A 25,933-nucleotide genomic window follows, 5' to 3' on the forward strand; every position below is an offset into this window, starting at 1 on the left:
GGACTTTTCTCACTGGAATATAGAAGGCTAAGGGGGACCTTACAGAGATTTATAAGACCATGAGAGGCATAGATAAATCGTCATTGTCTTTTTCACAAGGTAGGGGAAATTTCAAACTAGAGGGTACAGATTTAAAGTGAGATGGAAAAGATTTTAAAAAGGAATTAAGAGACACATTCTTCCCACAGAGGGCACTGGATATATTCGAATGACCTGCTGGAGGAGGTAGTAGAAACAACACAATTGAAACATTCAAAAGACATTTAGACAGCAACATGGATAGAAATGGATGAGAGGGATATGGCTGCAGGCAGATGAGGGTGGATTAGTTGAAGTGGAAACGTTTGGTTAAAGAACCTGGTTCTGTGCTATAGAACTCTACAACTCTAATGTTGGCATGCAAATAAAATTATCTTAGTGTCTCAATTTATTAATGAAAAAGGAACAGATGAGAAAAAGGACATTGAAGGACCATTTAAAGATATTCTTTGCTTTGGAGTGTTTGGAGTATTCCTCTGACCTTTCACATAGAATCACATATGTTGAAGTTCTCCATGTATACGAATGAAAGTGCATGGAACTGTAAACCTCAGTAATAGGAAAAGTGGAGGTGAATGACATAATTTAAATTGGAGAAAAGTAATCATAACAGTGGCAATCTGTAGGTGTAATCCTATTATTAAAATAACACATCATGGCACAGAAAAGTGCCACAAGAGGTTTTTAAAAATTATGATGTGAGCACTGTAGGTCAGCCCAACACATCCATCTCAAATATGCCAATAATGTCTCCACACCACTCTTTGTCCCATCCTGGGGATCAGCAGGGATGTTGGACCTGCATGTTAAAACAAAATTGCTAAAATTGCCTAACAATGTACTCATTGTTAAAGACAGTGAATTTCCATAACTCCAAGACTCTATTAAATACACATACCCTGCAATAAATCCTGGCCAATTCATCCCATCCATATCTCTATTAGTCATCAAATAAAGAGTTACTGAACAAGATATTAATTCAAAAGGTTATGATCCTGGACTGGAGAGGGTCTAACATCCTTGCAGGTAGGCTTGCTAGTGCTGCTCTGGGGGCTTTAAACTACATTTGCTGGGGATGGGAACCAAAGTGTTAGACTAGAAAAAGGTCATGTGAAGACTGCATGTATAGGCAGAAATCATAGGTTTGTACATGATAGAAATGTTCTTGGGTGTATTTATTTCAATGCAAGGAGTATTGTCGGAAAGGCAGACAAGCTTAGGTCATGGATTGCCAGGTGGGATTATGTCATTATTGCTATTAGTGAGACTTAGTAACAGGAGGGGCAGGACTGGCAGCTCAATGTTCCAGAGTTCTGTTGTTTGAGGCATGATAGAAAGGGAGGGTTGAAAAGGGAAGGAGTGGCATTGCTAGTCAGAGAAAATATCACAGCTGTGCTTAGTCAGGACTGCCCAGAGGGCTTGTGTATAGAGGCCATCTGGATGGAGCTGAGGAACGGTGAAAGTGTGATTGCACTGATATGATTGTATTATAGACTGCCCAACAGTCAGCAAAGATTGGAGGAGCAAATCTGTAGCGAGTTAGCAGACTGATATAAGAAACAGAAAGTTGTGATAGTAGGAGATTTTAACTTTCCACATAGTTAATTGGGGCTCCCATACTGTAAAAGAGCTAGATAACTTGGAGTTTGTCAAATGCATTCAGGAAAGTTTTTTAAATCAATATATAGAGGTACCAATGAGAGAAGATGCAATACTTGATATCAATTACAGGTCAGGTGACCGAAGTATGTGTAGGCGAATATTTTCATCCAGTGACCATAATGCAATTATTTCATTAATTATGGAGAAGGATAGATCTGATCCTTGAGTTGAGATTCTAAATTGGAGAAAGGCCAATTTTGTGGAAATGAGAAAGGATCTAGGAAGAGTTGATCGGGTTAAGTTGTTTTCTGGCAAGGATGAGTTCAGTTAGTTGAAGTCCTTCAAAGGTGAAATTTTGAGAGTGCAGAGTTTGAATTTTCCTGCCAGGATTGAAGGCAAAGTTGACAATCATTAGGAACCTTAGTTTTGAAGGGATATTAGCAATTTGGTAAAGAGGAAGAGAGGAATGTATAGCAGGTATAGGCAACAAGTAGCTAATAAGGTACTAGAAGAGTATAGAAAATGTAAGAAAATACTTAAGGAAATCAGTGAGGCAAAAATAATTCACGAGGTTGGTTTAACAGATCTTCTTTGGCTTGGCTTCACGGACGAAGATTTATGGAGGGGGTAAAAAGTCCACGTCAGCTGCAGGCTCATTTGTGGCTGACAAGTCCAATGCGGGACAGGCAGACACGGTTGCAGCAGTTGCAGGGGAAAATTGGTTGGTTGGGGTTGGGTGTTGGGTTTTTCCTCCTTTGCCTTTTGTCAGTGAGGTGGGCTCTGCAGTCTTCTTCAAAGGAGGTTGCTGCCCGCCAAACTGTGAGGCGCCAAGATGCACGGTTTGAGGCGTTATCAGCCCACTGGCGGTGGTCAATGTGGCAGGCACCAATAGATTTCTTTAGGCAGTCCTTGTACCTTTTCTTTGGTGCACCTCTGTCACGGTGGCCAGTGGAGAGCTCGCCATATAACACGATCTTGGGAAGGCGATGGTCCTCCATTCTGGAGACGTGACCCATCCAGCGCAGCTGGATCTTCAGCAGCGTGGATGTGGAGATAAACCCAAAGGTTTTTCTACAAGTACGTTTAGAGTGAAAGGATAATAAAGGATAAGATTGGTCTCCTAGAAGAGAGTGGTTGTCTATATGTGAAGCCTAATGAGATGGGGGAGATTTTTTGCATCAGCATTTACTCAGGAAACTGCCATAGTGTGTAAGGAAGGAAGGGAAACAAGCAGTAGTGGCATAGAACATATGGAGATTAAAGAAGAGGAGTGCTTTCTGCCTTAGAGTGAATAAAGGTAGATAAATCCCCTGGGTCATAGATGATATTCCCTTGGACCTTAAGGGAGACTAACGTAGAAATTGCAGGGGCCCTGACAGAAATATTTAAAATGCCCTCAGCCATGGATGAGTGGAAGATTGGAGGGTAGCTCATATTGTTCTTTTGTTTTAAAAAGGCTCCAAAAGTAAACTTGGAAAGTACATCAGTAGGAGTAAAGTATTAGAGGGTGTTCTGAGAGATCAGATATTCAAGTATTTGGACGGCCAAGAGCTGATTAAGGATAGTCAACATGGCTTTGTACATGGTAGTTTGTGTTTAACAAATCTTATAGAGTTTTTAGAGGAGGTTACCAAGAAAGTAGACGAATGAAAGACTGTAGATGTAGTCTATATGGACTTTAGTAAGGCCTTTGACAAGGTCCCACATGGGAGGTTAGATCAGAAAGTTCAGGCACTAGGTATCCATGGGGAGATTGTAAACAGGATTCAAAGTTGGCTGAATGGGAGAAGACAGAGAGTGATAGTGGATGATTGCTTCTCAGACTGGAGGCCTATGATTAGTGCTGTGCCTCAGGGATCGGTGCTGGGACCATTATTGTTTGTTGTCTATATCAATGATCTGGATGATAATGTAGTAAATTGGATCAGCAAGTTTACTGATGACACTGAGAATCTTGCTGCAAGATTAATTGCGTTCAGAATTATTGACAAGAAAGTGAATAGAGGTTGCTACGAGAAACAAAGCTGGAGCTGTGAAGATGTGTCACACCAATGAATTAGCTCTGCAGCACATGAAAAAAGTTTGGTAAGAGTGCAAGACCCAGTGAAAATCCAGAAGGCATAGCATAAGCCACAGTGTCTGGATGCACATAGAGTGTAGCGACTTTGATCCAATATAAATAGTTGCTTGGAGGAGAAGATGGGTGTTTGTATCTGTGACACGTACTCATCTATTTCCAATAAAAGTTCAGTTGTATTTAAATCCTTTATTTATAACCCAGAAAACTTGTAACCTTTTTTATTGTTCTATGAATAGTCTTTAAGTAACATTCTAAGTGATTGATTCTTAATAATAAATATTGGTATAAAAGTTAACGTGGCTTAACGATATTTAAAGTTATTCAATGATAGTCAATGTCTTAACAATGCTTAACGATGCTCAACAATCTAATGTTCTTTTAGGATGCTTAACTTTCTTTAACAATGCGTCGAATGTTGCTTAAACATTGTTCATTGTTATTAAGCAGTCAACAGAAATTGTCGACACTTAACTGATCAATCTTTCTCTATATAGAAAATCAAAGATATTGTTTCTTCTGTAAATTTATTTAATAAAGGTTGTTTAAAGTCTTTTGAACAGCTTGCAAATAAATATGAATTGCCAAATTTTAATTTTTTTGATGTTTAGAGATTGAAATTTCTTAAATACCATATTACTGGATTTTCTATTTGTATATCCACCAAATTTAGTTGATAATATTTTTCAATTGAATCCCTCTCAGAAAGGGTTAACTGGAATTTTGTATGAGAGATTATTGAAATTACATCAAGTACTTCATGATAATATTAAAAATGCTTGGGAACTATATTTAGAACCTGATGAACTATGGGACAAGATATTTAAACTGGTAAATACCTATTCTATATGTGCCCGATATTCATTAATCCAATTCAAAAGTGGTGCATTGTATGTACATGTCCAACGATAAAATGGCTCGTATTTTTTTCTAATATTAACCCTATTTGTGACAGATGTAAATCTGAAATTGCTACATTGACACATATGTTTTAGACTTGTTCATCCTTAGAAAATTGTTGGAAAAAATTTTTTAATATATTTTCAACAAAACTCCTGGTGGAGCTACAATCCAATCCAATAGCTGCTCTTTTTGGGGTTATTGACCCAGACATAGGGACTTTTTATGTACCTGTTCAACGGGTTGTGGCCTACATTTTTGGCTAGAACCATCTTATTCAAATGGAAAGACTCTAGACCTCCAACAGCGATTCAATTGTTTTCTCATATTATGTCTTGTTTAAGTTTAGAAAAAAATTAGATTCATCAGTGAAATTTCAAGCTACATGACAATCTTTCATGTCTTATTTTCATATGATGTAAATGTTTCTAATGTGATTAGATGTACTCACTCTTTCAGATGAGATATGATTTACAGAAGGAACCCAAAAACTACAAAATCTATGTAACCCTCAGGATAAGCTGCTCAACTTTTCTTCAGTAGTTGTTTTTTTTTAATAAGAGTAGGCTTGGTGGGCTTTTGTTTTAACAATACTTTTGAATTTTTTTTGTCATTTTTACCCATTACAGTGGAGAGGGATCAAGATTACACTGTTTGAAGTTTTATATTTATATTTGATAGTGTATTTTCAGTATTGTTCCCTGTTCTTCATTGTATTGCATAAAAACCAAGTTTAAAAAATTGAAAAAAAGCAATTATTGACGTCTAACTTACCCTCCTCAGATCTCCAACTGATCACTCATGCAGGGGAACCTATATTTAAACTCCCACTTGCGTGTGCTCCTTTGTGTGTGCACTGGCCCTGTTCCAACTGTTCACTGCTGGGGCTGAGCCAACCATGCATGCTCAACACTGCTCCTCCGGCACCATAAACAGTGCCAGTCTTGGCGCATATGCCTGCCGTGCAGAAAAAACATGACCGCGCAGGACCTACTAACCTCCGGGACACTGCCAATGCCTGTGGGGTCCAACGGGATGCCACCCAACAAGATGTAAGGAGTGAGCCTTTGACTCTTACACAGAGAGCGAGACATAGGAAATAACAAAAAGACAGGGAAATGGAGACACCAAAATAATACCCAGCCTACGCAGAAATCTGTAACAAATGCAAATGGCAGAATCACTATGCAAAGCAATGTTTTTACAAGGGGACACAAAACAGAAGTGAAAGCATGCACACTACAAAATAAACTGCCCTTAGTGATACATTCTTCTTGGGCATGGTACTGCAGGAAGGTTTCAAACCAACAGGCACTGAACAGCCAAGCATCAACAGAGTTGAGCAGGACAAGTGGACAGTACCTTTGCAAGCAAATGAAGCAGATGTTCCTTTCAAGCTGGACACAGGGGAAAAGACCAGTTTGATCTGTGAGTATGACATCAGGGCAATGAAGATAAAGCCATACATCCATCCAAATTTTGTTCAGCTCAAGTCCTTCATTGGATCATGCATAGACACAAAATTAAAGATGAAGAGCACCACCTCATGACTGCAGTCATCCTGAATGGGCATGACTCATTTCTTGGTGACAAAGCATGTGAAAACAAGAGTGTATACTGCATTAACAGCTCCAATGCACAGTACAGCAGAAAGGATATACTGGATCAATTTTCAGACATCTTAAAGGGGTTTGGTGTTCTCCCATCACCTTTAGGATACAATTAAAGGAGGATGCACAGTCAGTAGTTCATGCCCCAAGGCAGATTCCAGTGCCACTAAAAAATATAGCTCAAGCAGGAACTCAGCGGAATGATGTCACTAGGGGTCTTACAGAAAGACGAGAAGCCAACAGTATAGGTGAATTCAATGTTGTGTGTGTCAAATAGAATGGTGACCTAAGCAGATGCATGGATCTAAAAGACTTGAATTTTAATATAGAGGGAACATTATCAAATTCCAACCAGGGATTAAAATACAAGTGAGATGGTGGTTCACCAAATTGGATTTTTCCTAGGGCTTCTGGCAAATAAAACTGCATGAAGATAACACAAAATACTGTACCTTTAATAGATTGTTTGGCTGATGCTGCTGTCTGAAGATGCCTTTTGGAATTTCCTCAGCTCCTGAAGTATTTCACAGGACAATGGAGCACATCATAGAAGGCATAAATGTGGTTTGTGTCTATATGGATGAGATGATCCTATGGGGACCCACACAGGAACAACACAACGAGAGACTCATCAAAGTGCTACAATGTGTAGTCTCCCAACATTCATGGCAGAGTCAGACCACAAGCCATTATTAGCCATAATCAAGAAAACTCTCAGTGGGATGTTGCCACAAATCCAAAGACTGATGATGAAGCTGCAATGTTATGACTTTGAATTGATATTCTTCTTTGGCTTGGCTTCGCGGACGAAGATTTATGGAGGGGGTAAAAAGTCCACGTCAGCTGCAGGCTCGTTTGTGGCTGACCAGTCCGATGCGGGACAGGCAGACACGATTGCAGCGGTTGCAAGGGAAAATTGGTTGGTTGGGGTTGGGTGTTGGGTTTTTCCTCCTTTGCCTTTTGTCAGTGAGGTGGGCTCTGCGGTCTTCTTCAAAGGAGGCTGCTGCCCGCCAAACTGTGAGGCGCCAAGATGCACGGTTTGAGGCGTTATCAGCCCACTGGCGGAATTGATATAAACACCAGAGAAATTTATTGTGCTGGTTGATCCATTGCCCAGGGCAATGAGAGTTCCACAGAGACAGATGTGAATCTTTACGTGAACCTGATCATAGAATCTCTTCCAGTATCTGACATGAAACCCAAGAAGATTTCAGCTGAAACAGAAAAGCACATAGTTCTACAGAAGATCATCAAGAATCTGAATGAAGGCTGGCCTAAAGGTGAATGTCAGCAATACTACAACATCAGAGCTGAGCTGACTGTTGTCAATGGGCTTCTACTCAGACAGATCAAAATTGTCTTTCCTCAATCACTGTGATAAGATATGTTGAAAAGGTTGCATAAGGGACATCTTGGAATGAAAAAAATATAAGAGGGTCATAACTTCAGTTTATTGACCAGGGACCAGGGATAAATACTGAGCTTTCTGAAATATCTCGCAAACCAACCAAAGGAACCCATGATCATAAATGGCTTACCAGAAGAGGCATGGCAGAATGTTGGAACTGATCTTTTCCACCTAAATGGAAAGAATTACCCGCTAGTTATTGACTCTATCGAACTCTTCTGAGATGGAGTTGCTTCCTAACATGCCTGCTGCCTGTGTGATAAAATATATGAAATCGATCTTTGCAAGACGTTTGGAATTCCTCAAATTGTCTACAATGACAAGAGACCATGTAGGGAAATCCAGAACTTTGCAGAAGATGTTTAATTGGAGTAAGGGGAATTATATGGCTATCAGGCAGGAAATTGCAAGCTTAATTAAGAACAGATGTTCTCAGGAAAAAAGTACGGAAGAAATGTAGCTAATATTCAGGGGGTATTTGTGTGAAGTTGTTCATAGGTAAGTTTGTAGGAGACAGAGAAGTTATAGTAGGGTACAGGAACTGTGGTGTATAAAAGCAGTGAAAAAATCTAGTCAAGAAGGAAAGAAAAGCTTACAAAAGGTTCATAAATCTAGGTAATGTTAGAGATCTAGAAGATTTTAAGGCTAACAGAAAGGAGCTTAAAAAGGAAATTAGGAGAGACAGAAGGGGCCATGAAAAGGTCTTGGTGGGCAGGATTAAGGAAAACCTCAAGGCATTCTACAAGTATGTGAAGAACAAAAGGATAAGACGTGTAAGAATAGGACCTAACAAGTGTGGCATTGGGAAAGTGTGTATGGAACTGGAGGAAATATCAGAGATCCTTCATGAATACTTTACTTCTGTGTTCAGTATGGAAAGGAATCTTGGTGATTGAAGTGATGACTTGAGGTAGACTGACAACCTTGAACATGTAGACATTAAGAAAAAGGATATGCTGGAGTTTTTGGAAAACATCAAGTTGGATAATTCGCCAGGACCCCAGCAGGCGTGGGAAGAGATTGCTGAACCTCTGGCAATGATCTTTGAATCATCAGTGGGGATGGGAGAGGTACCGGAGGATTGAAGGGTTGCAGATGTTGTTCCTTTATTCAAGAAAGGGATTACAGATAGAAATAGCCCGTGAAATTAGAGACCAGTGAGTCTTACTTCAGTGGTTGGTAAGTTGATGGAGAAGATCCTGAGAGGCAGGATTTATGAACATTTGGAAAAGTATGATTAGGAATAGTCAACATGGCTTTGTCAAGGGCCGGTTCTGGCTTACAAACCAGATTGAATTTTTTGAGGATGTGACGAAACACATTGATGAAGGAAGAGCAGTGGATGTAGTGTATATGGATTTCAGCAAGGCATTTGTTTGTGGATCCAGAAATGGTTTACCCTCAGATGGCAAAGACTAGTCATATTCTGCATGGAGGTTGGTGACCAGTGGTGTGCCTCTGGGAACTGTTTCGGGACCCTTATTAATTTTTATAAATGACCTGGATGAGGAAGTGAAGGGATAGGTTAACAAGTTTGCTGACGACACAAAGGTTTGGGGTGTTGAGGATTGTCAAGGTGAAGCGGTTTATTTTGGTTGGTCAAATATAATGGCAGAATGGTAGTATTAATGGTAAGACTATTGGCATTGTGGAGGATCAGAGGGGATCTTAGGGTCAAAGTCCAAAGGATGTTCAAAGCAACTGCACAGGTTGATTCTGTGGTTGGAGGCATATGGTGTATTGGCCTTCATTAATCATGGAATTGAATTTCGGAGCCAAGAGGGAATGTTGCAGCAAAATAGGACCCTGGCCAGACTGTGCGCAGTTCTGGTCACCTCACTACCAGAAGGATATGGAAGCCATAGAAAGGCTGCAGAGGAGATTTACAAGGATGTTACCTAGTTGAGGGAGTGTGCCTTATGAAAACAGGTTGAATGAACTCGGACTTTTCTCCTTGGAGTGGCAGAGGATGGGAGGTGTTTGACTTGATGAGGGACATTTATTGTATAAATAGAGGCCTTTTCCCTGGGCTGAAATGGTTGCCACAAGAGGACATGGGTTTAAGGCGCTGGGGAGTAGGTACAGAGAAGATGTCAGGGGTACGATTTTTACGCAGAGAGTGGTAGGCATGTGGAATGGGATGCCTGCAACAGTAGTGGAAGTGGATACATTAGGGCCCTTTAAGAAACTTTTGCATAGGTACATGGAGCTTAGAAAAATAGGGCTATGGGAACGCCTAGTAATTTCTAAGGTATGTTCAGCTCAACTTTGAGGGCTGAAGGGCCTGCATTGTGCTGTTTATTTCTATGTTTCTAAGAGTATGATTTTCAACATATGGCACTGCAGCCACAGTCAAACAGTAAAGCAGACAAAGGAGTTCACATAGTTCAACAGTTGCTTAAGAAAACACAAGACAGTGACTCAGATCATTATCTTGCTCTGTTGAGTTACCAAGCTTCACCACTTGAACATGGCATGTCACCAGCTGAGCTCCTGATGGGATGTAGACTATGCACCACACTTCCCTACTCTGCAGAACCAAACAAGAACAGAGATGTCAAACAGAAACAAAAGCATCTGCAAAGGAGACAAAAAGCAAACTTTGACAAGTCAGCAAGAACCTTAGGGCCACTGGCACAACATGACACAGAGAGGGAAAGGGGAAGAGAGAGAGAGAGAGATGGTGCAAACTTTGTCACTCCCCAGCCTCACCCTAATTTCTCATTTCATTTTTTTTGTTAGATGTTCTATGTGCAGCTTTTTTATATATACTTAAATTTTGACCCAGTATTATATGTTATACAGTAGTGTTATATATTTTATGTTTAATGGATATATTGATAGTTGTAAATGTTAACATAATTAGGTCATAATTTAGTTATAAAGTAATATCCAGTATTGTTTTTAAAATTAATCTTTTCCTTTTTTCTTTCTTTTTCTTTTCTTTCCTTTTTCTTCTTTCTTCCTTTTTGCTTTCTTTGGAGTTTTTCTGTGTGGGAGGGAGTGAGTGGGGGGCGAAAAAATGATAAAAATAGCACGTATTTATTTTGATATATAGTAAGTTTAGCTATGTATGCAATTTTTACATGTGCCAATAAAATAAAATTTGAAAAAGAGAGAGAGAGAGAGAACTAGAGGAAATGAGACGTGGGGCTGAATATGGGGTGGGGTGGGGGGGAGGGGTTACAGAAATTGGAGAAGTTGATGTTAATGCCATCTTGCTGGAGGGTGCCCAGTCAGAAGATGAGGTGTTGTTCCTCCAATTTGCCCAGGCAGTGGATGAGACCCTGACAGACCTGTCAGCAAGGGAATGGGACAGGCAATTAAAATGAGTGGCCACTGAGAGACCCATGCTATTGTCGTGGACAGAGCCAAGGTGTTCAACAATGTGATCTCATAGTCAGTGCTCAGTCTCTCTGATGTAGAGAAGACAACAACAGGAGCATCAGATGCAATAGATGACCTCTGCAGATTTCCAAGAGTTGCTTCACTTGACTAGATCCAAGAATGGTGGCGATGTGGGCGCAGGTGAAGCATCTCCTGTGGTCATGGAGGGACCGGTACCTGAGGAAGATGGTGAGGGAAATAGGTATCTGGTAGTGGGATCATGTAGGAAATGGCAGAAATGACGAAGAAGAATATGTTGGACAGAGAGGCTGGTGGGGTGGTAGGTGAAGACAGGGGGAATCCTGTCCTTGTTTCGCGTTTCACTAAATTTTCAATAAGATCTTGTAGTTTTTGAGCTTTAGTATATTTAAGTTTTAAACTCTTTCCACTTTTCCTAATTGTGTTGGAAATTATTTTTTGTCAACATATGATACTGGGCATATGTGAATTGTCTTTTTGATGCTCAGAAAATCCTCAGCAAGTTTTGTCTGTTGTTAAATCATTGTCCATCAGAGTTTGTTTTGCCTTGGGAGCTAAAAAATTGTGTTCTGACACTTGATTTTCACCCTCTTCTTGGTGGTCTCATTCAATATTATCAGATTGCCAAAGTCCTCTGCTAACCAGCCATCCAAATCGTTCAAATATAACACACTTCCTCACAGACCCAACTTTCACTTGAGTATAACCTTCTCTTGGATACTCACTTGTAATTTGGTTCCTACTTGTAAGATATCCTATGTCATTTTAATATGGTGTGATAAATCTTCGTTTCTGCATATATAATGATTGCTTCTTAAGCAAAGTCTTTGGGGTGTATTTACATGCTCCTGCTAATGAGAGAGCTGCAGTATTTTATTGACCTTTTCAAAGTAATGAAGGATGTTGATATAGTGAGCATGGAAAAGATTGTTTCATCTGGTTGGGAAGTCAGTGATGAAGAGTAATCAATTTAAATTTGGTATTAACATTAAGTGAGATTAGAAGACATTTATTTATCCAATGGATTGTTGGAACATGAAATACTTCTCCAGAGGTACTGCTCAACTAAGGGGCAAGGCACATCTTTCAAATTAAAGTTAAATAACAATTTGACACAGAGGAGATGCAGGATCACAGGAAGGAAAATAGTTTATGGAGTTTTGATGTGCTTAAGTATGGAATTAACACAGCCACAGTCAGCAATGGAGCCATCTCCAGAAATGGAAACATTCATAGCCCTAATTAATAGTTTTCTCATTTTATGCTTGTACATTGTGAATCTATGATGTATGTTGGAACCGGATTCAAGAGGGTGCTGAGGGCAAGAACAGCTCCCGCAGGGTCTTGGAGGCTTGGATCTGGAGTCTGGGTTATGGTTTGAACTGGTGTCTGTGAAGTTGCAGGAATGCTGGAGGAAAATCTATGGACACTCAATGTCTCTGAAGGGGCATTTTTTTTTAGTCAGTTTGTTTCCCTTTCTCCTCTTGTTGGGGCGTCGGCCAATGCTAATGGTAGACAGAAGCTGTAGTATATAATATATTACATTTTTAATGTATTATTACATGACAATAAAAGGAACCTTTAAAACTTTGCATGAACATATTTAAATTCCTGGGAGTCACTTTCTCACGGCCATCATACTAATAGCATCATGAAGAAATTCTACTTCTACTTCCTCAGGAGTTTGGAAACCTTGGCAAACTTCTACAGAAGTATAGTGAAAAGCGTACTGATGGCTGCATCACAGCCTTGTATGGGGGCACCAATACCTCTGAAGTACATCATAGGCAAAATTCTTCCCACTATTGAGAAAATCTACATGGAATGCTGCCATCAGAAAGCAGCATCAAGCATCCTCACCTCCCAGGACATGCTCTGCTGGCATCAGGAAATGGGTATAATTGCCACAAGACTCAGAGCACCAGGTTCAGGAACAGTTGCTACCCCTCCACTATTAGATTCTTAAACCACAGACTTAATGAGAGATTCATTTTAAGACTCACTTTGCATATGATTTATCACTGATTTTTTTTAAGTCAGTTTGTTTACATTTCTTTCTCTGTTTATATTTCTCTTTTTTGAATACAGTTTACAGTTACCAATAAGTATAAATCCTACTTGGTCCACAGGAAAAGAAATCTCAGGATTGTATGTGATGTCATGTATGTACTGATAATAACTCTGAACTTTGAACCTGTAAAAAGAATCTTAATTACCCAACCAGGATTAATTTGATGAGAATGACATGGACATTCAGCTCTGGTTAACTCCAAGCCTAAGATGTTCCTTTGTTCCACCAGGCCTCTTGGGAAATACAAGGATCCCTTTTGTGACCTGAAGTTTAAAGCCCAGCCACAAACCCCTGACCCAGAAAAAAGATGCTGCGTGGATAGAGTGTGCAGTTGGTCCAACCCACTGAAAACCATGCGGTGAGTATAATTTTCAACTCTATCAAGGTCACTACACTCAAGTAACTACCCCACTTAAAGCCAAGAATGGGAATCAACTTAACAACTCAGAAAAGCAGTCAGTCCACACTGGAAGGAGCAATTCAAAGATTTCCTCAACTGCAACTCTGTCTTTGAAATGAATTCCTTTGAGATTATTCCATAATAAGCCTGCTGATCTGATTTCTCTGTCAACTCTGACTGACAAGAAATTAAAAATTCCGTTGATTTGTTGAAAAGTAAAGTCATAGACACAGATGACATCCCTGCTGCAATTCTGAAATTTAATGGAGAACTCAGTCACAAATTTACCAAATCAGCTCCCATGTCTGAGGAAAGGTTATGCTAGGGATCCTCATGGATAAAGTAATCATGGCAATCTTCAGGAAAGGAAACAAATCTCAGAAGCAACAGGGTGTTCTCCCTGCTCTGCATTACTGTATATATCATTGGCAGGGCTCTCCTCAATTGTCTGCTTCCAGTGACCATAGAGATGCTCCCTGAATTGCAATGTGTACAATTACCACGGTCGTCGACATAAATTTGTTTCCATCCTCTGTTTGCTTCTTGACAATGTCAATTTGTTAAATGATGTATGGTTCCACAATAGACCCAAGTACAGTGTATGCTGATGTTAACCAAAGTGTGTCTTTGTCCCAACTTTTCTCACATAAATACTGTAACCTATCTCTAATATGCTTCATAGCAGTGTGGAGCTAATTTACAGGGCAAATAAGAAATCAATCCATGTTGACTTCACTCCAAAACAAGTTACCCTGATTTCATCCATTGAGTTGCAGAACACAAAAAAATACTGGCAAATGGATGTATTTAGAGGTTGAACTCAAAAGTTGGTGGTTTCAATGAAGCATATGAGACATAAATTAAAACCTTGAAATGTGCACCACATTTCATAATTCAGGAGATACCTCTTGATGAAATGAGACATATACAATGAAACTAACCATCAGTGAAACAAAAAAGTCTTCAGGCGCTGTGATTGTAGTGAACACACAAAGCACTGGAGAAACTCAGTGGGTCCTGCAGTGTCCATAGGAGGCAAAGATTTTGGGCCTTAGCCATGGATGATGTGGGATCTGCTGAATTTCTCCAGCACTTTTGACTGTTGAAATTGGTCATCATCTTGATCAGTGAGGTGGTGTCTGTGGTTCATTGTCCATTCAGAACTATGATGGCAGAGGGGAAGAAGCTATCCTTGTGCCACTAGGTGCTCATCTTCAGGCTCCTGTACCTCCTTCCCTATGGTGTGAAGAGGACATGGTCTGGGTGGTGAGGCTCTTTGGGGATGGAGACTGCTTTCTTAAGATGCTGCCTTTTGTAGATGCCCTCGATGGAGTGGAGACTGATACCCGTGATGATGCTGACCGAGTTCACAACTCTATATATTTTTTTCTTGTCCTGTACATTGGTGCCACCATATTAGACAGTGATGCAATCAGTCAGAATGCTCTCCACAATACACCTGTAGAAGTTTGCAAGAGTCTATGGTGACAGAGCAAATACTGTCAAACTCCTCATGAAGTATTGATTGAATTTCTCCAATGTTTTTGTCAAACAGTGTCTACCGTCAAACCAATTTAGCTATCTTATAACTGACAGTATGTGCTTGTCAGCAAGATATCTTTGTGTGATTTTTCTTTTGTGTGTTTGTGTTGGAATGAATTGTTGATTTTGTTATCAGTTTCCATAATTTAAATGGTCACCATATGCCTCCAGCCATTTGTCATCTTTATGTAAACCCAAATAGTTAGTAATATTCTCTTTCTTAATATTCATGAAAGCACAAAGATAAAGCAGAACATGTTTTCATATCAATCATCTGACATTTAATGCAATAGAGCACAAATACAAAACTGCAAGTTCATTATTCCTGATTTTGAAATTGACTGCTATATCACTACATTAACCTAATTTTCACCATTTTATACATGTCAACATTTAGATATTAATGAGATAATATTGTTAATAGTCTTTCTGGTCCAATGCATTTAATTGTTGAATAGGTGAATTTCTCCATTTCAGTGTTACCAACATCACCAGAATTAAATAAGAAATGTCAATTAGAAACAGTGTGAACATCTGATGACCTGTAAACAAAGCAACATTTTGTCTCATTTGAAGAAGTTATCACTGAATTTAACAAGGCAAGAAATAGATGGCAGAGCAAGTGACAAGTCTTCGGTGGCCATCGTGGATGATTTAACTCCCACACCACCACCAAATGTGATTGGTGATCCATCATATTTATAGAGGGTATCACTTGCCTGAAAAGAGTTATCCTGTCATATTTATGGGAATATCTAAGTGCCTGGAGCTGATGATTGCTTTAACTGAAAATGGCTACCTGAAAACAATTTCACTCAGCCTTTCAGATATTTTAGAGCAGGGTGGGATTTTTTTAAATTTAATTTTATTTAAAATCTGTAAATTGCATGATATGGTCTCCTAATTATATCATAGGATCATAATATTAAACCATCCATGAAGTCCTCATCTATCTCTGATGAGTGACCCACCTAAGAAGTAAAACAGTTGACATAGTTTCTCCCAGACAGGATTAAAAACTTCTCTTAAAATGCTGCCCAATTTCTCAGCAGTTGCCCATATTTGTAATACATGACCATTAGTAAAGTCATTCAGATTGTTTAGATAATTTATAAGAATAGTTCATATGATTTAAGGCAAGATTTCCACTTGCTGACAGCTTAGATTATTACAATAATAAGCATAGGATTCCTCTTCAGATGGTGCAAATCAATGCTGCAAACCTCCAAAAAAATGTTAATCTTGCAAACTATTTCTCTTTATAGTTTTTCAAACTGTTATGAAGGGGAATGACCTGTTCAGGATCGGAAGTTTTATATGGCAATTGGTTACTAATTTTCAATAACCTATCAGGAAGTACTAAACTATTTGACTACTTGCTACAATGTATTGACATTTCCTGGGTGTTTTCCTGCACAAATGCTGACTGTACTGATCACATGCACATGGGGTGGCACGGTTGGCATAGCGATTAACACACTGTTGTTACAGTGGCAGCTATCAGGACCTTGGTTCGAATCCCACGCTCTCTGCAAGGAGTTTGTGAGTGGGTTTTCCATAGGGGCTCCAGTTTCCTCCCACTATTTGTAAAATATAGGGGGTGTAGGTTAATTGGTTGTAAATGGGGTGGGATGGACTTGTGGGCCAAAATGGCCTGTTACCATGCAGTATGTCTAAATTTATAATTGTAAATTTAAATTACTCAACAGTGAAAGATATCAACATACTACTGTCCAGAGTTCACTGGGTAATGTTGCCTTTTCTGTACCAATCTGGAGCATTTATCGCCTTATAGGATGTAATATCATGCAAGTCCTGACTTGGCTGTTGGGCGTATGTCTGCTTGGTTCAGAATTGTCTCTTTTGCTGTATGTTTCTGAATCTCCAGTCCTCAACAATACAGACCACATCTTCAGAGGTTTTGGGGTTTCTTGATTTATCTGTGGTTTATGACTTGGATTGATCTGGACTGGAGAAATAGAAGATTAAATTATTTTTAAATAGTGAAAGATTTCAGCATGCTGTTGTTCAGAGCATCTTTGCAATACTTATGCATGAAATGCAAAAAGTTGTTTTGCTGGTGCCACAGGTAATCAAGAATGCAGATGGAATGCTTGCCTTCTTTGCTAGAGTGATTGAATTTAAGAGCAGGGAGGTTGTGCTGCAACTGTATGCAACTGATGATGCCACGCCTGGAGTATTGCATGCAGATATGATCTCTTTAGAACATAGAACACAACAGCGCAGTACAGGCTCTTTGGCCCTTGATGTTATGCTGACCTAAAAAAAGTACTAAATTGCCCCTACCCCATAACTGTTTATTTTTCTTCCATCCATGTGTCTGTCTTAGTCTTTTAAATGCCTCTAATGTTTCCACTTCCACCACCATCCCTGGCATGGTATTCCAGGCACCCATAACTCTTTGCATAAAAAACTTGCCCTGATGTCTCCCCTAAATGTCCCTCTCTGGTCCTCTGGTCTTTGCTATTCCTGCCTGGGAAAAAAGGTGCTGGCTGTTCACCCTATCAATGCCTCTCATAATCTTGTAGATCTCTATTAAGTCTCCTCTCATCCTTCTACACTCCAGAGAAAAAAGTCCCACCTCTGCTAACCTTGCCTCGTAAGACTTATTTTCCAATCCAGGTAACATCCTAGAAAATCTCCTCTACACCCTCTCCATAGCTTCCACATCCTTCCCATAATGAGGTGAGCAGAACTGAACAAATTACCCTAAGTGTGGTTGCACCAGACTTTAGAGTTGCAACATGATCTCTCTACTCCTGATTCAATTCCCCCTATTAATGAACCCCAGCATCCCACAGGTCTTCTGAACTATCCAATGTCCTTGAGGGATGTATGGATTTGGACCCCAAGGTCCCTTTGTTCATCCATACTCTTAAGTAACCAAGCATTAACCCTGTACTCAGCCTTCTGGTTTGTCCTTACAAAATGCATCACCTCACACTTATCAAGATTGAACTCCATCTGCCACTTTTCTGCCCAGCTCTGTATCTTTTCTTTATCCTCTTGTAACATTCAACAGCCTTCAGCTTCATTCACAACTCCTCCAATCTACTTGTTATCTGCAAACTTACTAACCCATCCTTCTGCCTCTTCATCCAGGTTATTTATAAAAATCACAAAGAGCAGGGATCCCATAACAGATGCTTGTTGTACTCCACTAGTCACTGACCAGGAAGAATACTTACCTTCCACTACTACTCTCTTTTTCCTAACTGGAGGCCAATTTTTTATCTACACAGACAAGGTTCTATGGATCCAATGCCTCATGACTTTCTGAATGAGTTTCTCATGGGAACTTTAACAAATTCCTTACTAAAACCCATGGAGACCACATCTACTGATTTACCCTTATAGATTTATTTTGTTGCCTTCTCAAAAACTCATTTAGGCTCATGAAGCACTTTCCCTTCATAAAGCCATGCTAACTATCCTTGAGTAGACTTTACTTCTCCAAATGCTCATAGATCTCATCCTTAAGAATCTTGAAGAAAGATTTATTGGCTTTGGAGGCAGTGCAGAGGAGGTTCACCAGGTTGATTCCAGAGATGAGGGGAAAATCTATGAGAAGAGTTTGAGTTTCTTGGGAGTATACTCACTAGAATTTAGAAAAATGAGAGGGAATCTTTTTGAAACATGCAAAATTATGAAAGGAATTGGCAAGTTAGAGGATCAGAAGTTGTTTCCACTGGTAAGTGAATCTATAACTTTAGGAATAACCTCAATATTCAACTGGGGAAGATTTAGAAGAAGAGGAACTGGTTTTCCTAGAGAGTAGTGAATGTTTGAAATTCTCTGCCCAAGAAAGCAGAAGAGGCTACCTCATTAAATATATTTAAGATATGGTAGATTTTTTTACATAATAGAGGAATTAACAGTTATGGGGAAAAGGCAAGTAAGTGATGCTGAGTCCAAGGCCAGATCAAACATGAATACGAAGCAGGCTTGATGGGAAAGATGGCCTATTCCTGCACCTATTTCTTATGTTCTTATGATAATATGTTTATCTATGGCAAGCACATTTTGATCAATAAGGATGTTTAATCCATACGATATTTAAGTGTCATTTAATGAAACAATGGTGAAAATTGCAGTCAAAACAACAAGTTTAATAACTCGAGCAATTTCAAATAGATTTCAAATTCAGATTTAAAGTTGCTATTAAAAAATCATTCCATTGAAATCTTGTTCTTTTATCCCCATTCAAAGATACGTATGGGACAGCGCAAACCTCTGTCCTTGTCTGTCAGATATAAGATAAACTCACTACAGTTTGTTAACTCAAGTCATTTTAAGATTATAGCCATCTAAGTTCTCTGGCACAGAATGCAGTTTCATACCCTTCTCACAAAAAAAAACTGATTTTCATTTGGGCATCCTTTTTTGCCTCTCTTCATCCAATTTTGATTTCCCTCTCTTGATTAATGTTCATCTATCTCATCATTTGTGGACATTCATTGACCACTTTCAAGGATATTTGGGCCCTGCTTTCAAAATGCCAATTAAGCGATCAAATAAAATGGCCCGGCATCTGATGTGCTGCTGAGCAATCAAGATGAGCATGTTGTTAACCACACTTTTAAAAAATGGCTTCAGCTAACTATAAATGAATGAAAAATAAAGCCTTTTCTCTTTGTAGAATCTTTCATTGTCTGTGAATGTCTGAAAACATTACGTTTTGAAGTGAAACCATTGTAAGGTACAAAACCAGGCAACCACATTTACATTCAGCAAATTAAAAAGAAAGATCTGTACATCAGGTATAATTTCACTGCTCTTTCTTCTAAGGGAGTTTTAAAAAATTTATTAGTAACATATGGGTGTTTCTATCTATTTCAGTGGTTCCCAACCTTTTTCTTCCAACTCACATACCATGTTAAGTATTCCCTATGCCATAGGTATTTTGTGATTAGTAAAGGATTGCTTAAGTTGGTAGGTGGGTGGAAAGAAATAAATTTGAAAACCACTGTTTTAATCGTGCCTAATTGACTTGATATGTGCACGGTTTCATAACTCCAAAGGAAATGGGCCAATGACAATTTTTCTCAAGCAAAATATTTTGGTAACAATTGGGTCTAGAGCAGTGGTTCTCAACTTTCCCTTCCCACTCACATACCACCTTAAGTAATCCCTTACTAATCACAGAGCACCAATGACATAGAGAATTTGGAAGAAAAAGGTTGATCTATTTGTAAATACCTGAAATTTACTGACTTATTTCAGAGAAGAGTTAAAAGCTAAGTTTTCGGGAAGGAGTTAAAAGGTACTTTGTCTTAAAAAAATTGAGTTAACGGAATGTGGTGAGTTTAGTTTGTGACTTTCACAGGACTGAAGCAATATACAGTTCACGTCATACAAGGAGAGCAGATTTGCATCCCAAAAAGACATCAGTAAACCAGATGGTTTTTACAACAATTGAACCAGGACATGGGCACCGTCACTGGGATTAACTTGAAATTAATTTAAATTCTTCAGTCACTACAGTGAGAATTGAACAGCTTTACCTGATTTTCAGCCCAGAAGTTTGGCTTATTAGCAATGTGATTTTAATCACAGTCCCCCATGTAAGTCCATTAGAATGCTTCGCTTACTAGATTCTGCTGATAGAGCCTACCAACTCTCTAACAATAGCCATTTTCACGCAGGCTAACCAGTAGATTGGCCATTCACGTTCAAGTACCTTTATTTGTTGCTTTAAAACTGTCCTGCAAAGCAGTGCCACAGTAAAAAAAAAATTAGATAACGTTCTGCAAGACCATGGTGCTAGATTCCTTCTTTGGCTTGGCTTTGCGGACGAAGATTTATGGAGGGGGTAAATGTCCACGTCAGCTGCAGGCTCGTTTGTGGCTGACAAGTCCAATGCGGGACAGGCAGACATGGTTGCAGCGGTTGCAGGGGAAAATTGGTTGGTTGGGGTTGGGTGTTGGGTTTTTCCTCCTTTGCCTTTTGTCAGTGAGGTGGGCTCTGCGGTCTTCTTCAAAGGAGGTTGCTGCCCGCCAAACTGTGAGGCGCCAAGATGCACGGTTTGAGGCGATATCAGCCCACTGGCGGTGGTCAATGTGGCAGGCACCAAGAGATCTCTTTAGGCAGTCCTTGTACCTTTTCTTTGGTGCACCTCTGTCACGGTGGCCAGTGAAGAGCTCGCCATATAACACAAAACTACAAAAACAGCGTGAGTACAATGGCATCAGGTCTGAAGAAGCCGCTGTGAGTGACTGCCATGCTGGCATCTTAGACCTTTGCCATCACTATATCCCCACAGGACACTAAAACATCACCAAAATAATCTATTTCTCTTTCACTAAAACTATAGTTACACAAAACTACCTACAATATCTAAAAAACAGTGCTACAATACATTAATTATCAAAAACTAGGCAATGGGCACAGTAAAGTCAGGTTGCACTATAATTAGACTGTAGATCTTAAAATGTTTGCTAGCTTGAATGAAGAAACCATTCGCCTGGTCCGGAGAGACCGCTACAGGCTACTGCCGCACCACCATCTTAGGCCAGGTTTATTGGAATCTGCTGGACTCTAGATGTTAAAAGTCTATCAGCTTGAGAGGAAAATGCTGCACAATTCATGAATCCTTGGAGCCCAAAGCCTCAGCATAATTGCCACGACTGCGCCACTCTGGGGACCACGGAACATTCCCTCTGATTAAGCCATGCCATCTTCTGGACTACCAGCAACAAGCAATGCCGACAAGCAAGATCAGAAGCCACATCTCCACAACAAAAGCTCATCTTCCTCAACCGTCGAGGTCGCAACAGAAGCTCTGTTCCCTCAGCAGTCAAGTCTGCCCAACTTTGCAGCTTCTTCTCGGAGGTCTACTCTTGCTTGGGTGATCCCTTTATTGCAGCACCTGTCTCAAGATGTTCCATCTTCATCTAATCAAAGATTGTGTATGATGCATACTTAGGGAGTTATTGTACACCAGGTCTGGAGAGGCCCCTGTGAGCTGCTGCCATGCCATCATCTTAGACTTCAGTGAATCCATTAAGAAAGCTGTTATTGCTTTTCACACTGGACCACGGTTAACCGGTTATCTGGGTCCTTTCACACAATGTAATGCAATTGGAACCTGAGCACTGAGGGTGAATGCTCAGTGAATTTCAAAGAATGGAAAATAAATTCAGAAAGGACTGAGGAGGAAAATAAAGTGAGGGAAATTCAATATTAAAGTGAGTACATTAAAATAAATTTAAACAAGAAAGTGCACTCCACAATTTAATCAATATGTTACCCAGTTAATAATGCATTTTGATGATGGAGAGCTTGATGGACAATGACATCAAAAATAATAATTAAAATTAAGATGTGTGCTCATAGAACAACTTCCAATGGCTAGATTACTGGACCATTACTGATAAGTAAAGCAAATTCTTCAAAACAATGTGGATCCATGATAGGGAAGCTGTTGGGATACATTTAATAGGGGATTTTTTTCTTGCTCATCTTTGCTGCCACGGAGTAACTCTACCTGATGTGTATATGTACATCCCGTCCAGAGTTTGCTCAGTGCCCGTGGGGCAAGACACTGGAGAAGAAATGGTTTTCCTTCCCCAAGTTTAGTCTGATTTCAAATGACCTCATGCTTTTGAGACTGCATTATAGTAAATGTTGTATTTAGATCTGAAAGTGTGAATATTTATCTATCTAGAAAATAATCACAACTTGTAAAATAACTTCTTTTGAATACTATCCTAATCATGTTGGAATAAGATGAATAAAACCTTAGTTGTTGCATAATAACAATAAAATCCTTCAACATTCAAAATGTGCAAATAATTTAATAATGAACATGAATTCGGCTGCTTATAATCAGATGATTTAAGAAATCCCTTAGCACATCAGATCAGAATAATTCATGAAGAAACTCTACGGAACCATGAATTTAAACAAAACTGGTCTTTCGACATACTAAAACCTTGTATTTGAACTTCATTTTAGATAGTCTTAGCATTGTTACAGTCATAATTATCACCCATCAGTACCTATAAACAGATGAAAGCAAATAATTCCTTACAGCCCTGCAGAGCTCCAAAGAATGAGCAATTAAAAAGGCAGACTTTGAAAACTGCATCAGGAGTATTCAAATGGAGTGCAGAGAGCCAACATACTTTCATTGAATCCCATTATTAAATACTCCTCACTCAAAGAAAACATACTTGGATTATGACCAAACTTTCATTTACAGTCTCAACTTTGATTCATGTCTCTGCCTTCACATTTTGACTCACAAATAGCTCCATACAGTGTCATACAGGGAATTGTCCTGAGATATTACCATAGTGCCCATTTCTTCTGCTTAACTGTTCTTAACTGGAGGTTGATATGATCTTTTCTTGTATTTATCCACTTAATTCTAAAACACTCACTTCCACTTTTTAGTGCCATCCATCAGAATAGTAGTGATGAGAAATGAGCTGTTCAGTATTTGGTTCAATGGGTACATTTTTATGCAGGAATATAGAGTGAATCAGTCACATAAATCTCATAGGTAAATATTTAGACTTGTAGATTAAATGAGATCTTGCAATATTGCTTTACTCTTCACTTTGGATGATGATTTGCTTCCAATTGCAATCACAAATCAACTTTACTGATTTGGTTTACTTGAAAAACGGGTAAAAATACGAAGTGGAGGATTGGTGACAATCCCATGACCAAAATTAATTCAGCCCCAACTAATATCATGAGTTAATTACACATTGAAACCTATCCTTTACCTCTAGGAGGAACCACCCCTTCCCCATTTTTCCCCACACCTGTCCAAATCTCTTTTCCCCACCACTTGCACTATTTAAAAGGATACTCAGTAACTTGCAAACTTGCCCATGACTGTGTTGGAGGACAAACAATCTGTTGGAGTTGAACTTAAGAAAATTCTTAACTCTAATATGTTTGTGGAGTGTTGTGACTGGTTTGTGGGTGGAGGTCAAATGATCTTACTTGCTGCATTAAAATGGATGGGTCCCTCTTCCAAAATGGAGGAGAATTATTTTTAGGATCAGGCTAAGCTGCCAGAAGGAGGAAGGGGTAAAAGGTTCTGGTCAGGTAGTTCTTTCCATCAGGACCCCCAGACAGCTGAGGTCCACCTTTCAGAGATGTAATGAAATTCCTCAGGATGATATTGTAGAGATTGGTTGGACATTTCTGTGGCAAGCAAACATTGTGGCTCTTTCTTGTCATTTGTTTCTTTCTGATTGGTACTGCAAACATCAGTAATATTTCCCAATCTGCAGCCCATAAGCCAATGTAGCAGAATCTCTTTCAAGAAAGAACCAAAATTATCTTAAAGACAGACAACACAGAAACAGAACCTTCAGTCCTCCATGTCTGTATTGAGCATGAAATAGCTCATTATATATTAATTCCATTTTTAGTCCTCAGCCTGGCATTTCAAGTGATTATCTCAATACTTGATTGTGAAGAAAGTAACACCCACTGAGCACTTTCCAGATTTTAACCACCCTGAGTGAAAAAAAACTCTTCAAATATCTCTGAGGTTCCTTTGCCAAACATTTAACTATGAACTCTGGTTATCAATGGTTTACACTCCATACCCTCTCCATTGCCGTTCATCAGATCCCACCCCACACACCACCCCCCCCCCCCCCCACCCCAGCTTCTCTATTCCAAAGAAAATCAGACACATCTTATCCAATCTCTCCTTTTAACTGAAATTTAGACATACCAATGTTACCACATTTCGGAAACAGGCCATGTTGGCCCACAAGCCCGTGCTGCCCAGTCACACCCAATTGCCCTATAGCCCTAGTATGTTTTGAACAGCGGGAGGAAACCGGAACACCTGGAGGTAATCCACACAGAGAAGGGAATTATGAACAAACTCCTTACAGATAGTGAGTGATTCGGGCCCTGATCCCGTTGACTGGTGCTGTAACAGCATTGCGCTAACCACTACACTAACTGTGCCACCTCTATGCTCCATCATTTGGGCAACATCTTGGTGAGTCTTCTCCGCACTCTCTCCAGAACACTTATATCTTGCTTCTGCAAAGAGTGTACCTATCCCAGTCTAACTAATATGTCATATTATTGTTCCCTAACCGCATCCCTCCCCCGACCCCGCTCCTATGTTCTATGTCCAAATCAGTGGTAAATTGGTAGAGAACATCAGACAATGTCTCATAGGCATTATTAATTCCAGAAGAAATAGAATCATTTCTGATTTATTTGATTATTTAAAATAAGAAAGTGGAATTTGAACTCGACCACCAGAATGATATTGCCAGTCTTTAGGTATAACTTCAGTTAAATAAAAACCATGCTACTATAACAAAACAACCGGGGGCATTTTCCATCACTGACTAATTTCTTCACCCCTTTTATATTCTTCCTGATTTGGTGACTAAACATACCTGCAATCCACTTTCCAGATACTGCAGTTCTGTTTTTGGTACAATATACCAGAGGGAGCAATGCTTCAAAGAATAAATGTTCGTGTACCCTCCCTCTGCTAATAAAACAATGATATGCAATCAACATTCTAATTAGGAGAATAATACAGTATCAAGGTTCAAAGATTATGTAAAATAATATATTGAAGCTCCAATTCCATGGTAAACAAAGTCTGCAGCAAGGTAGGATGCATTATTCACTTCATTTTTTTATTACTTAATAAGTTCTCAAGGGAAATGCCAATATAGAAATGGCTTAAGATCTATGTCACAGGCTCTATAAAGTAATTGCAAAAGCTCTTTTTAATACATAATTTGTTGATTTACTCAATCTAATTTGGTTAAAACTGATTCTCATATCCATTCTATCTGCTCAATGTCTACTTCCTTTCTGTGCTGAATTTTCCACATGAATTTTCAATCCCTTGATTCAAAGCTCCTGGGTAAGAGACCATGTGGAATTTGCA

At 39.4% G+C, this 25,933-nt stretch overlaps 1 long non-coding RNA gene across 1 annotated transcript in view; it reads left to right on the forward strand.

The window, feature by feature from the left end:
* The first annotated feature begins 13,308 nt into the window (after positions 1 to 13,308).
* The window catches only part of LOC138743041 (uncharacterized), a 48,457-nt gene continuing 35,832 nt past the window's right edge, over positions 13,309 to 25,933 (forward strand). The window contains exon 1 of the long non-coding RNA XR_011344616.1: positions 13,309 to 13,431. This is a non-coding gene — a long non-coding RNA (uncharacterized lncRNA). The remainder of the gene's footprint in view (positions 13,432 to 25,933) is intronic.

This window comes from Narcine bancroftii, chromosome 9 (genome assembly GCF_036971445.1).
Source record: "Narcine bancroftii isolate sNarBan1 chromosome 9, sNarBan1.hap1, whole genome shotgun sequence".
Taxonomy (NCBI): Eukaryota; Metazoa; Chordata; class Chondrichthyes; order Torpediniformes; family Narcinidae; genus Narcine; species Narcine bancroftii.